This window comes from Lactuca sativa, chromosome 4 (assembly GCF_002870075.4).
Source record: "Lactuca sativa cultivar Salinas chromosome 4, Lsat_Salinas_v11, whole genome shotgun sequence".
NCBI lineage: Eukaryota > Viridiplantae > Streptophyta > Magnoliopsida > Asterales > Asteraceae > Lactuca > Lactuca sativa.
Window position 1 is genome coordinate 300600991 of NC_056626.2, and position 14664 is coordinate 300615654.

The following is a 14664-nucleotide window of genomic DNA, read 5'->3' on the forward strand; positions in this document are numbered from 1 at the left end:
GATGTTTACCCAGTTTAAAAAGTAGTAGACGACCTAGTTGCTTGTGTATGGCTTCATTAATAAAGTGTCTTAGAGTGGGTCTTGTCTCGAGTTGCCCGTTAAATTTCAAACTCATCCTTAATGGATCATTAGCATCTAAGAACTAACAATGACCGACATAAACGACTTTATTTGTTACACGGTACGAGGGAGTGTCTTCATTGAAATTCAAGCATGCTATATACCCTTTTCCGCTCCAACCCAATAAACTACTATGAGCTAAAAAGTCATTTATTGTCCATAACAACATAGCTTTTCATCGTGAAGAATTTGTTTGTCGCTGCATCTTTAATATGTACGCCTGAATACCACAAAAACTTAAGCTCTTCCACTAACGACTTAAGGAAAACATATATGTCCTTTCCAGGTGATTTGGGTCTAGGAATTAATAAGGCCAACATGAATGATGACACTCTCATACAAAGCCATGGTGGCAGATTGTATGTGGTGAGTACGACCAGCCACGTGTTATGCAGATTACACATGTTACCAAATGGATTAAATCCATCAGCTACCAACCCTCAGCACACGTTGAGAGGTTCACTCGAGAAGTAAAGGTAATCTACATCAAATTTTCTCTAAGACTCTCCATCAACAGGATGTCGCATCACACCATCTTTTAATCTCCTGGTATACGAGAGATTGACAAAAGAGTCGAGTCCTAGTTGGAACTTGGGAGATTGTGTGACAACCCAAAGTTTGTTCCGTTAAATTAAACCGTTTCCGCTAACAGAATATGTCATTTTATAAAAGTTCCGTTAATATTGGGATCGTCAAATAAATAAATGTTTATTTATTTATTTATACCCTATGTTGTTATTGTCGTAACAAAATAAATAAAACTAGTAAATTTCATTTCCATTTATTTGGAAAATGTTATTTTTATCACAACCATTTAACCCGGGTAAAAAGTTAAAACCTCGTTAAGCTTTAGCATCGGGTAGTCGTATACCGAGTGCAACACCCGAGACTTATATATAGGGAGTTGAGCACTTCATAGAAGCTTTTTACCACTCTAGATCCACTCTCTCTCTCTCTCTCTAGCTCGTTTTCGACTCAAAACCACAAGTTTCCGCCTCCAAAACGTAAGATCTTCTACCCTAACTTGTTCTAAACATCATTTCTTGTTGCAATAGCTCAAAAATCACACAAAATGGACATCAAAAAGGAGTTCACGGCCTAAGAACCTCCTTAGGCCCTAAACACCTAAAATGGTGCCAAAAGTCCCAATTTTCCTTCCTTTGAGCTTAGGAACTAGTTGTAGAATTAACCTAGAAGTGTTTGAACCTCAAAACAACAATTTTTAGGGCATAAAAGAGGGTTTACGGCCCAAGCACATGCTTCGGATGTAAACACCCTCTAACCATGCAAAACTTGTCCAAAAACACTTCCAAACCACCCTTAGGCTTAAGATATGGATTAGGGACTTGCTATTTCGGGTTTGGAACAATTAAACACAAACATTTGAGGGGTTAAATAGAGTTCATGGACCAAGCATGTGCTTAGGCCGTAAACTCCCCTAAATCATGCAAAATGGGAGTTTAAACACTTAAAAAGCCTTATAACCTTTACTAGAATTTGTTAGAATTAAACCAAAGGCCTATAAATAAAGGAATGGGGTGTACAAGAGTTTACTACCATAAACCCTAGGGTTTACAGCCATAAACTCCCAAGGAGTGGACTTTGGGCCGTAAACTCCAAGGGAGTATACTCTTGGACCCTTAAACACCCCTATAGCCTTGTATAATTCCTTAGAAACACTTCTAAATCCACATGAGACTTGAAAGCAATCAAAAACACTCCTCCCATGAGTTTACGGCAGTAAACTCATGGGGGATGTGGCCTCCCAACCATGAACTCACTTAGAGTGAGTTCTAGGAGAGTAAAATCCAAAGTGAGGTCATACACTCCTTCCATACAACTCATTAACCTTCTAGCACTCAACCATAAGACCTTTAATCACATTAGGATGTCAATATGTTTAAATAAGAGTCTAAGTCACTAATTACTTGTAAAACATATATCTTCATATGTTACAAGGGTCATAAAGGGTGTACAAGTCCTTACTTGACACCAAACGCTCATCTGACACATTCACCCGATTTACTCATTTCAGGTGAGTTCATACCCCTTAATGAACCTTTTCAACTATTTTTACATGTTTTAGGGGGGGGGGGGATACAAGTCAAATGTACAACTTATGGAAATCAATCATATGTGATTTACAATTCATAGTACCAATCACATGTGATTTATCACCATTCTTTACAAAAGATCTCTACAATTTTTAAAACTGCTTTGAGAACAAAAATATTTTTAGAAAATATCTAAATGCATTCTTTTCGTTAAATTGTTATTAAACTATTTTCAAACTGTGTTTAAGTTACTTTTCTTATAAAAATATATCTACATTAATATATTTATATAAGTAAACCTTGAAGGACTTAGGACCGATAGCTCGCCTTATTTCCTGTTCTTGTTTGATGTGGTCTTAGGGTATCTGTTATCCGTCCGACTGTCGTTGATTTCTTAGTTATATATCATGTATATTGGTGTTAGATATAAAGGTCTTCATCATATTCAATACCCTTGTTATACCAATGTCGAGAACCATACACACTAAGTTAACTATAATAGGTATAGTTAAGGCTACTACTACTTGCTACTGCTACTACTATACACACTATAACTATTATTACTACAAGATGATACATGTATAGAGAACGCTCTATGAACTATACAAAATACTACTACTCTATAATACACGAGAAAACACTAATCCAGAGTATAACACACTATCCCTCTATGAGACACTCTACCGCGCTTACCTCCTGTGACCAGGGCTTTCCGGAAGGAAGGCGACACTACATGTATAGATCTATACGGGGCAGACACTATTATATCCTGACTGTTAACTACAGTCCGAGCCGACCAGGCTCAGGGGTGGCACTACTTCACTACACTACGTATGACCGGGAAGGTCATCGGACTCTCTATTTCTCACACTATTGGTCACATAAAGGAATACACTTATATCCACATTAATACACTATGACTAAAGTCTAAGCTAACATCCCGAAGTAAGTAAGTATCTATTACTAATGGAAGTTTGCACCACTACTACTGACAACATGCATAACTTTACCTTATCCACACTACATACTGGAGATTTACTACTATACTTTTACATCTAAAGGTTTTCAAGGATAAAACTTACACGCCACTTAAAGGATTTCACTTACAATGTACTTTCTGGAAAATATAGGATTTTCTAGGGTTTTCTACTACTTATAAACATAAATTACAACTTTTCATACTATAAGTTTTAAAACATTTTATACATCAACCACACTAAATTCTTATGAACTCACCAGCTTTATGCTGATACTCGTTTTCAAAATAACTTGTATCCTCAGGTCAAAGATAGATAGGTACAGGTGTAGCATTTTGGAGAAGATGGAGCATACAAGATTCCATCTCCTATTTTTGTTATAATTTTTGGTGTCTATTGAAACTTTACAGAACACGCTTGTAATTAAACTCACTATGTAAATAAAATGGTTGTTGTTTTCTTGCTTTTACTATTATGCAATTGTGATGATACTGTACATGACGTCCTCCACCCCGGAACGTATTCCGCCGTTATCGGTTTTGGGGTGTGACAGATTGGTATCAGAGCATCGTTTATAGTGAATCAAGTATATCAACCTATAAAAAGATATACGAACTATAAACACTTCGGGACTAAAACACTTTGACCAAGAATATATACTTCTAAATACTAAAATATTTAATTAAGTATATACATACACTCACCACTACAGAAGGGTCAGTATCATACTAGAACAAAACAAAAGTATTAAGATTGTTGAACAGCACAATTAAGCTTAGAGACATATAGTCACATCTGGGGGGATGTATCCTGATCAACTACATTTATCCAGGAGTGACTAGCATGTACCTAATAGTGATTGTGGGGTTGCAATAAGTCTAAAAACATACCAACACTACCACAAGAACGTTAGAACAAGAATACTACAGGAGTATTCTGTATACCACTAACTACATATGTGATAACTAAAAGGGTCGTTACTGGTAGGACAATAGTTGCTAAGTGGATACACCACGGTTACCTGTGACTAGGGCGCTATAGACTCAGAAGCTGTGGCCTTTGCTTCATTTCCTGTTCTTGTTTGATTGGGGATCTGAAGTTAGGGTTGCTTATTCGAAGGACTATCTTGCTTCGGTTACATGTAATTGGTATGCACTATGCAAGTATTGGGTCGACTAATAACGATTCATCTTTTTAGTATCTTAGATTAGTACATCTATTAACCTTTCTTTCCCCCTTTCTCGCGTAGATAGCATGGCTGGCTTCCACCATCCCGGTGATCCGTACTATCCAAACCAAGGCAATGGAGGATGGCTCGATGAGGAGTCAGACGATGATCACCCGATCCCTTTGGATGATCATCATGCTGAAGGCTTCTTGGATAGCTCCAGCTCCGAACCAGAAGTTAACAACCTACCCCCTGAAGCTCCAAATCCCAACCCCCGTCCGGCATTTCAGGGTCCCACTCCCATGTGGGCAATAACCCTGAACCGATGGAGCGAGGAGCAGGGTCAGCCTTTACCTTACAATGGAGACCGAAGCTTCTACTACATAAGCAAGGGAGGATCAACGGACCGAGTTCTGCCCATCATGATCCGAAGGATCGCCAGGAATGTCGAGCAGGGTCAAGCAGCCATAGGCCGAGTTGTAAAAGTGGATGCCAACTCGAATCTCAACACTGTTTGCATCCGCCAACTTGAAGAAGCTATGGATAGGACAAGGAGGACCAATGAGGTTGTGCAGCAATAGCTAGCTGCATCCCGAGCCAAAGTTAGGGAACTCCGAGCACGTCAGAGGGCTCATGAACGACATCTTCAGGAAGTTATGCGTCAACTAGCTGATCTGTGGGTTCTCCCAACGAGTGCCCGCCGCCCGTAGAAGATGTCTAATCATCTTACTCTTTTGTTTAAGGACTAGCCTTTCCTTTCTATGCTCAGTAGAGCACTTGTCTGTAAACATTCCTAGCTTTGGAAGTACTCTAATTAGGCCTCTAGACTGCCAACATTTTCCTTATGGTTTGATGTAAGACCTACTTTTAGGTCACTTTTCATGAACTATATTACATCATTAATACCAGTAAATTGGCAGTTAACTACTCTATTGCTATGACTCTCTTTCTGATCTTTGGATTATGTTGATGTAGTCCATAAAAAACACTCATATCATACTAGCAATAGACTCTTACTATTTCTATCATTTCTATGATTTTCCAGTGAAAGATGCCTCCACGAAAACATCCAAACAGAGACAGACCAGCAACTCAAACCCCTCCTCCGCAGTTCGATCCAGTGCTGTTTCAAACGGCTGTGACTGCAGCTGTAACGGTAGCCATGGCTCAAATGAACTCTGGTGATGCGAGTGGTGGCAACTCTAGATTTGGTGAAGTCCATCAAAGAGTGCAGGGATGTACTTATAAGGACTTCATGAACTGCAAACCCACTTTCTTTGATGGGACCGGAGGAATTCTAGCATTGTCTCAGTGGTTCGAAAGAACTGAGGCTGTCTTTGAAATGTGCTCATGCCCCGAGGAGAGCAAAATAAAGTTCGCTACTGCCACCCTCACTAACAGGGCCCTGACATGGTGGAACGGCCATGTCAATGCACTCTCTTTGGTAACAGACAATGCCATGGGCTGGGACACACTGAAAGACCTAATGAGAGGGGAGTAATGCCCTAGGGGAGAAATTCAGAAACTTGAGGAGGAACTCTGGAACCTCAAGATGAATGGGACCGACATAACAGCTTACACAGCTAGGTTCTGCGACTTGGCAGCTATGTGTCCCAACATGATCCCTTCTGAAAACAAGAAGATTGAACGATACATTCGGGGTTTAATGCCCCCGTATCGAGGAAACGTTCTAGCCTCACGCCCTACAACCTTTGACAATGCCCAAGAATTGGCCTAGAGTTTAATCAATCACGAGGTTTCTTCCACTCCAGCAACATCAACTACAACTGCCACTACACCACCCAAATCAACTGACAAAAAGAGAAAGCATTGGGATCGGAAAAAGGGCAAGAAGACTCAACCCTCCCCCAAAGATCAACAAATTGTGGCTATCCATGCTGCCACCACTCCTGCTACCCCTGCACCGGCAAAATCTTATGTTGGGAACCTGCCCAAGTGTCCTAAGTGACCCAACCATCACAACGGCCCCTTCCGTTAATTGCAATGCACCAACTGCGGCCGGAAGGGCCATACTGTCCGGTTTTGCAGAGCCCCACCCAAACCTATCTCACAAGTTCCTGGTTCAGGAGTGTCCCAGACTTGTTACGGCTGCGGTGAAGCTGGCCACTTCAAGAAAAACTGTCCGAAGGCTAGGAATGCGGGAGGAACAGGAAGACTACTTGCTATTGGCCATAACAAAGCAGTAGTAGATCCCACAGTAGTCACCGGTACGTTTCTTCTCAACAACTCTTATGCTTGTGTCTTATTCGATAGTGGTGCAGAAAGAAGCTACATAAACCAAAGCTTTAAACACTTACTTAAACAATCCCCATAACCACTAACAGAAACATTCATCGTAGAAATGGCTAACGGAAAGACCGAAAGCTCTAACGAAATTTACATAGGTTGTACCCTCACGTTAGACGATCATTCATTCCCAATCGATCTCATACCAGTCCCGATCAGGAGTTTCGATGTCATCGTTGGCATGGACTGGTTAAGTCTTCATCACGTCGATATCCTGTGCTTCGACAAAGTCATTCACCTAAATCCACCGAATCATGAAACTCTGTTGATCTATGGAGACAAACCCGGTACGAGCCTTCGTATCATCTCAAGTATTCAAGCCCAGAAATAATTGTGTAAGGAATATCGCGCCTTCCTTGCACACGTCCTTGACACAAGCCAGAAAGCGAGAGATCCAAATGACATCCCTGTTGTATTCGATTTCCCTGACGTCTTCCCAGAGGACCTTCCAGGTTTACCTCCCAAACGCCAGGTTGAGTTCAGAATCGACCTAGTCCCCGGAGCTACCCCCGTAGCTAAGTCGCCCTATCGTTTAGCGCCTGCAGAGATGCAGGAACTATCCGGTCAACTTAACGAGCTGCTCAGCAAGGGCTTTATAAGACCGAGCTTCTCACCCTGGGGAGCTCCGATCTTGTTCGTGAAGAAGAAGGACGGATCGTTCCGTATGTACATCGATTATAGGGAACTCAACAAACTCACGGTCAAAAATCGCTACCCTCTTCCCCGTATCGACGACTTATTCGACCAACTACAAGGGGCGAGATACTTTTCCAAGATTGATCTTAGGTCCGGGTGCTACCAGTTACGGGTGCTCGAGGAGGATGTCCTGAAGACAACCTTCTGAACCCGCTACGGGCACTACGAGTTCGTAGTGATGCCCTTTGGACTGACTAACGCGCCCGCAGTGTTCATGGACTTGATGAATAGGGTGTGTCGTCCATACTTAGATCAGTTTGTTGTCGTTTTTATTGATGATATACTCGTCTACTCTCGGAGCGAGGAAGAACACAGGAATCATCTACGACGAGTCCTAGAAACCCTACGATCAGAAAAGTTATATGTGAAGTTCTCTAAGTGCGAATTTTCGATCCGAAGAGTTGAATTCTTAGGACACGTGGTGAGTGAAGAAGGAATCCACGTGGATCCCTCCAAGATTAAAGTTATCGAGAACTGGTCAGCACCGAAGACGCCTACAGAAATTCGTCAATTTCTAGGCCTCGCTGGCTATTACCGCAGATTCATTCAAAACTTCTCTCGGATTGCGAAACCTTTCACCATGTTGACATAGAAGGGCATAACATTCGACTGGGAAGAGAAACAGGAGAAGGCATTCCAGACCCTGAAGCGAGCCCTATGCACCGCACCGGTGTTATCCCTTCCCGAAGGGACAGAAGATTTTGTGGTATATTGCGATGCATCGAACCAAGGGCTCGGTTGTGTCTTGATGCAACGAGGTAAGGTCATCGCCTATGCCTCCAGACAGCTAAAGACACATGAGGTAAACTACACCACTCACGACCTCGAGTTAGGAGCGGTCGTCTTCGCTCTAAAAATCTGGAGACATTACTTGTATGGAATGAAGAGCATAGTATACACTGATCATAAAAGCCTCCAGCACATATTGAACCAGAAAGAGCTCAACATGAGACAACGTCGATGGGTCGAACTACTCAATGATCACGACTGTGAGATTCGTTATCACCCAGGAAAAGCCAATGTAGTAGCAGATGCCCTGAGTAGATAAGAGTATTCTGGTCGAAAAGTCAAGTCGCTAACAATGACTATCCATTCGCATCTATCCGCACAGATTAAGGAGGCTCAGCTCGAAGCCTTAAAGCCTAAGAATATGACGGGAGAATCCCTGCGTGGAATGGATAAGAACTTGGAGGTAAAGGGTGACGGAGCCTATTATCTTATGGAACGAATCTGGACTCCGCGCCACAGAGGTTTCAGAGATTTGGTCATGAAGGAAGCGCACAACACTCGATACCCCGTTCACCCAGGTTCAGATAAGATGTATCTGGATCTCAAAAAGCTTTGCTGGTGGCCTGATATGAAATCAGAAATTGCTACCTTCGTGAGTAAGTGCCGTACTTGCGCAAAGGTCAAGGTCGAATATCATAAGCCATCGGGTCTTCTCCAACAACCGGAGATACCAGAATGGAAATGGGAGCGGATCACTATGGATTTCATAATTAAGCTACCCAAGACAACGGGTGGGTTGGACACCATTTGGGTCATCGTCAACAGATTGACCAAGTCCATGCACTTCCTACCCATCAAGGAAACTAACAAGATGGAGAAACTCACAAGAAAATACATTAAGGAGATAGTACGACTACATGGTGTCCCTATATCCATTATCTCTGATGGAGATAATAGGTTTACTTTGAGGTTCTGGCAATCACTACAAAAAGCATTAGGGGCGAGGCTGGACATGAGTACAGCCTACCATTTGCAGACTGACGGACAGAGTGAGAGGACGATCCAAACCTTAGAAGATATGCTACGAGCATGTGTGATTGACTTTGGTAAATTGTGGGATACACACTTGCCACTTGTTGAGTTCTACTACAACAATAGTTATCACACGAGCATCAAGGCAGCTCCATTTGAAGCCCTCTACGGCCGAAAGTGCAGATCCCCTCTGTGCTGGGATGAGGTGGGTGACACTCAGTTAGCTAAAGGACGAGTTCCTAACAGCGCTCTCACGGGTCCAGAGATCATTAGAGAAATGACCAAGAAGATTGTACAAATTCGGGAACGATTAAAAGCCGCCCGGGATCGACAGAAAAGCTACGCAGACAAACAAAGAAAACCTTTGGAATTCCAGGTGGGAGACCGAGTCCTTTTGAAGGTCTCACCCAGGAAGGGCACGATACGCTTTGGAAAGCGTGGAAAGCTGAATCCAAGGTACATAGGGCCATTTGAGATTCTCGCTAGAATCGTCCCTGTAGCTTACAAACTCAACCTACCCCATGAGCTAAGTAACATACATCCTACCTTCCATGTTTCAAACTTAAAGAAATGCATGTCCGACGAGACTCTCGTTATTCCACTCAACGAGATCGAGGTCAACGAGAACCTCAATTTCGTGGAAGAGCCTGCAGAAATTATGGACCGAGAAGTAAAACGAATGAAACAAAGCTGCGTCCCAATTGTGAAGGTTTGATGGAACGCCAAACGAGGATCGAAGTTCACTTGGGAGCGTGAGGATCAAATGAAACTCAAATATCCCCATCTCTTCTCTTAGTACTACTGTAATAGCTTAACTATTTGAATTCCAAATTTCGGGACGAAATTCCCTTAACGGAGGGATGATGTGACAACCCAAAGTTTGTTCCGTTAAATTAAACCGTTTCCGCTAACGGAATACGTCATTTTATAAAAGTTCCGTTAATATTGAGATCGTCAAATAAATAAATGTTTATTTATTTATTTATACCCTATGTTGTTATTGTCGTAACAAAATAAATAAAACTAGTAAATTTCATTTCCATTTATTTGGAAAATGTTATTTTTATTACAACCATTTCACCCGGGTAAAAAGTTTAAACCTCGTTAAGCTTTAGCATCGGGTAGTCGTATACCGAGTGTAACACCCGAGACTTATATATAGGGAGTTGAGCACTTCATAGAAGCTTTTTACCACTCTAGATCCACTCTCTCTCTACTCTCTCTCTCTCTTTAGCTCGTTTTCGACTCAAAACCGCAAGTTTCCGCCTCCAAAATGTAAGATCTTCTACCATAACTTGTTCTAAACATCATTTCTTGTTGCAATAGCTCAAAAATCACACAAAATGGCCATCAAAAAGGAGTTCACGACCTAAGAACCTCCTTAGGCCGTAAACACCTAAAATGGTGCCAAAAGTCCCAATTTTCCTTCCTTTGAGCTTAGGAACTAGTTGTAGAATTAACCTAGAAGTGTTTGAACCTCAAAACAACAATTTTTAGGGCATAAAAGAGGGTTTACAGCCCAAGCACATGCTTAGGCCGTAAACACACTCTAACCATGCAAAACTTGTCCAAAAACACTTCCAAACCACCCTTAGGCTTAAGATATGGATTAGGGACTTGCTATTTCGGGTTTGGAACAAATAAACACAAACATTTGAGGGGTAAAATAGAGTTCATGGCCCAAGTCAAATGTACAAATTATGGAAATCAATCACATGTGATTTACAATTCATAGTGCCAATCACATGTGATTTATCACCATTCTTTACAAAAGATCTCTACAATTTTTAAAACTGCTTTGAGAACAAAACTATTTTTAGAAAATATCTAAATGCATTCTTTTCATTAAATTGTTATTAAATTATTTTCAAGCTGTGTTTAAGTTACTTTTCTTATAAAAATATATTTACATTAATATATTTATATAATTAAAAGTTGAAGGACTTAGGACCGATAGCTCTAGAGATGAGCATATGGACCGGGGAACCGGCCGGTACCGGTACCGGAACCGGAACCCGATGGAACCGGTCTGGCCGGGACCGGGACGTTATTTTTGTGGATTTTTGGAACCGGGAACCGGTAGGAACCGGAACCGATTGAACCGGAACCGGTAGAACCGGCAAAAACTGGAACCGTATGATGCTATTTTTCAAGGAGCGGTTCCAACATTTGAAGACACGACAAGAACCGGTAGGAACCGGGAACCGGTAGAACCGCCGGGCCGGTTCGGTTCTTGATTTTGGCCGAAGCCGGTTCCCCGGTCTGGTCCGGTTCGGGCCGGTTCCGGCCGGTTCGGTCCTTTTGCTCATCCCTAGATAGCTCGCCTTATTTCCTGTTCTTGTTTGATGTGATCTTAGGGTATCTGTTATCTGTCCGACTGTCGTTGATTTCTTAGTTATATATCATGTATATTGGTGTTAGATATAAAGGTCTTCACCATATTCAATATCCTTGTTATACTAATGCCGAGAACCATACACACTAAGTTAACTATAATAGGTATAGTTAAGGCTACTACTACTTGCTACTGCTACTACTATACACACTATAACTATTATTACTACAAGATGATACATGTATAAGAGAACGCTCTATGAACTATACAAAATAATACTACTCTATAATACAAGAGAAAACACTAATCCAGAGTATAACACACTATCCCTCTATGAGACACTCTACCGTGCTTACCTCCTGTGACCAGGGCTTCCCGGAAGGAAGGTGACACTACATGTATAGATCTATACGGGGCAGACACTATTATATCCCGACTGTTGTCTACAGTCCGAGCCGACCAGGCTCAGGGGTGGCACTACTTCACTACACTACGTATGACCGGGAAGGTCATCGGACTCTCTATTTCTCACACTATTGGTCACATAAAGGAATACACTTATATCCACATTAATACACTAACACTAAAGTCTAAGCTAACATCCCGAAGTAAGTAAGTATCTATTACTAATGGAAGTTTGCACCACTACTACTGACAACAGGCATAACTTTACCTTATCCACACTACATACTGGAGATTTACTACTATACTTTTACATCTAAAGGTTTTCAAGGATAAAACTTACACGCAACTCAAAGGATTTCACTTATAATGTACTTTCTGGAAAATATAGGATTTTCTAGGGTTTTCTACTACTTATAAACATAAATTACAGCTTTTCATACTATAAGTTTTAAAACATTTTATACATCAACCACACTAAATTCTTATGAACTCACCAGCTTTATGCTGATACTCGTTTTCAAAATAACTTGTATCCTCAGGTCAAAGATAGACAGGTACAGGTGCAACATTTTGGAGAAGATGGAGCATACAAGATTCCATCTCCTATATTTGTTATAATTTTTGGTGTCTATTGAAACTTTACAGAACACGCTTGTAACTAAACTCACTATGTAAATAAAATGGTTGTTGTTTTCTTGCTTTTACTATTATGCAATTGTGATGATACTGTACATGACGTCCTCCACCCCGGAACGTATTCCCTCGTTATCGGTTTTGGGGTGTGACAGATTGACAATGTGGATTAGTAGTCCAACTTTTATCAATAGACATGATGCAACTGAAACATAGTTTAGTGTTTAAGGTTTACTCTACGGGAAACAAAAATCAAGTAGAGTGTTCATAAAGTCAATGATTCAAAACTATCCTCGACATGGGAACACAGGAACAAATTGTTGGATTAGATGTCTAAGCCCATAACTATTATTGGTATGTACTTGACCCGAGAGTAGCATGGTCCATTTGGGTTGCATATCATCAGGACAATTTTTTAGGATGGACTTTTGAGAGAAGGTTATTTATGGTTTATTAATATATTATAAGTTATAATATATTAATATGAAATCATATGTTTTAATTAGTATCGATCAAGAATTAATTTAGTGATCAAAAGAGACTAATTAAATCTATGGGGACTAATTATGATAATTAGTTATATTTATATGTATTGGGCTTATGACCCATGTTGGACCAAGTTTATGTATGGATACATAAAGAGTTGGGCCACATGAACCATGGATCATAAAACCCATGGGCATGGATTATGGGTTATACCCATGACCCTTGGAATCCTACATATAAATAGGTTAGTCCATAGCCAAAATCACCACTTCTTTTCTTAGAGAAATATGGAGGTGTTTTGGTGCATGGAATTCTCTCTCAAGAGCCACCTTTGTCCTAGGTGTGTTGTGATTCCATTTGAGGCATTTCATACTATTGGTGCTAAGCTCTTAAGTCCAAATACATCAAGACTTCAAGCCACATAAGAGGTATGTTTCTGTAACTAGTATATTATATGTTTTGTGTCAAATGCATGCTAGTTATAGGTTTAATGCCTTGGAAACCATTTGCATGTATAATTTGTGAAAACATAGATCCAAGGTATTTAGGGTTGTATGTGCACCATTGGATGTTGTATTATACCAAAACGCAACAGTGGTATCAGAGCCATGTGTTGTTTTCTACTATATTTGATGCAAATGTATTTTTTTTCAAGTTGATGGAAAAAAAAGAAAAAAAAAACATGAAGTTTGTCAAATTTTATGATAATTACTTGATTTTATGAAAACCTAATTATTTTTAAAATTTGAGTCACTTTACTACAAGAGTTGCATTAGGTCAATTTATTAAAAGATAGAATGATATGATTATTTTATTTGTTTTAAAAGTTTGATCTAAGTGGTTTTAAGGAGTTACAAATTTCGTCATAAAATTTTGGAACTCAAAAGTTTTTTTAAAGTTATGTTCTTAAGAGTTTTGAAACTTCCATAAGTTATGGATGTGAAATGTCTCATTTATTAACTCTTTAGGTTATGAAGTCCAAGAGTCTTCAAAGGATAATTGTCAAAGTTTCAAGATTTGTATTAGTTTATATGATTATCTAATTTCTTGAAAATTGTTGATGTGAATTATCTTTACTTATGATTTTAATTAGATCATAGAAAAACTATTTGATTATTGTGTTAATTGGAATATTTGATCTTAATGGTTTTTATGAACTCAATAACTTGTCCTTAAGTTATGGAAAGTGAAGAGTTTTTCTTTTTAAGGTGTCATTAAGTCTCATAGGTTATGAAAATAGAAGAGTCTTTATTTTTAATGTCATCATTAAATGATTTAATGTCTTCCATAACTTGTCCTCAAGTTATGGAACTTGAATTTTTTTCATTAAACCTTAATTAAACTCATAAGTTATGAAAAAGCCAAGAGTTTTGAAAGGTTTCAAAACTTGTCCTCAAGTTTTGGAATTTGTAAAGTTACCCCCCATGTATACTTTAATTCCAAACTAGACCTTAGAATTTTAAAAGTTAAAATTCAACCCTTATACTTTATAATATTATAAGTTAATAATATTTATATATATGTATAAGAGTAAAGTTAGTCTTACTATTAGTAAGCCTCATTCACGAAGCCGGTCTATAAGGGGGTATAAGGTTACTGCCTATAAAATGGCAGTTTAATGGGTGTCCACTTTCACCCACCGCTTCCTTGACCGGTGGAGGGTCGTTAGCTGAATGGGTAGGACAAGGACTATAATTCTTCCTTCATTAAATGTATTAATGA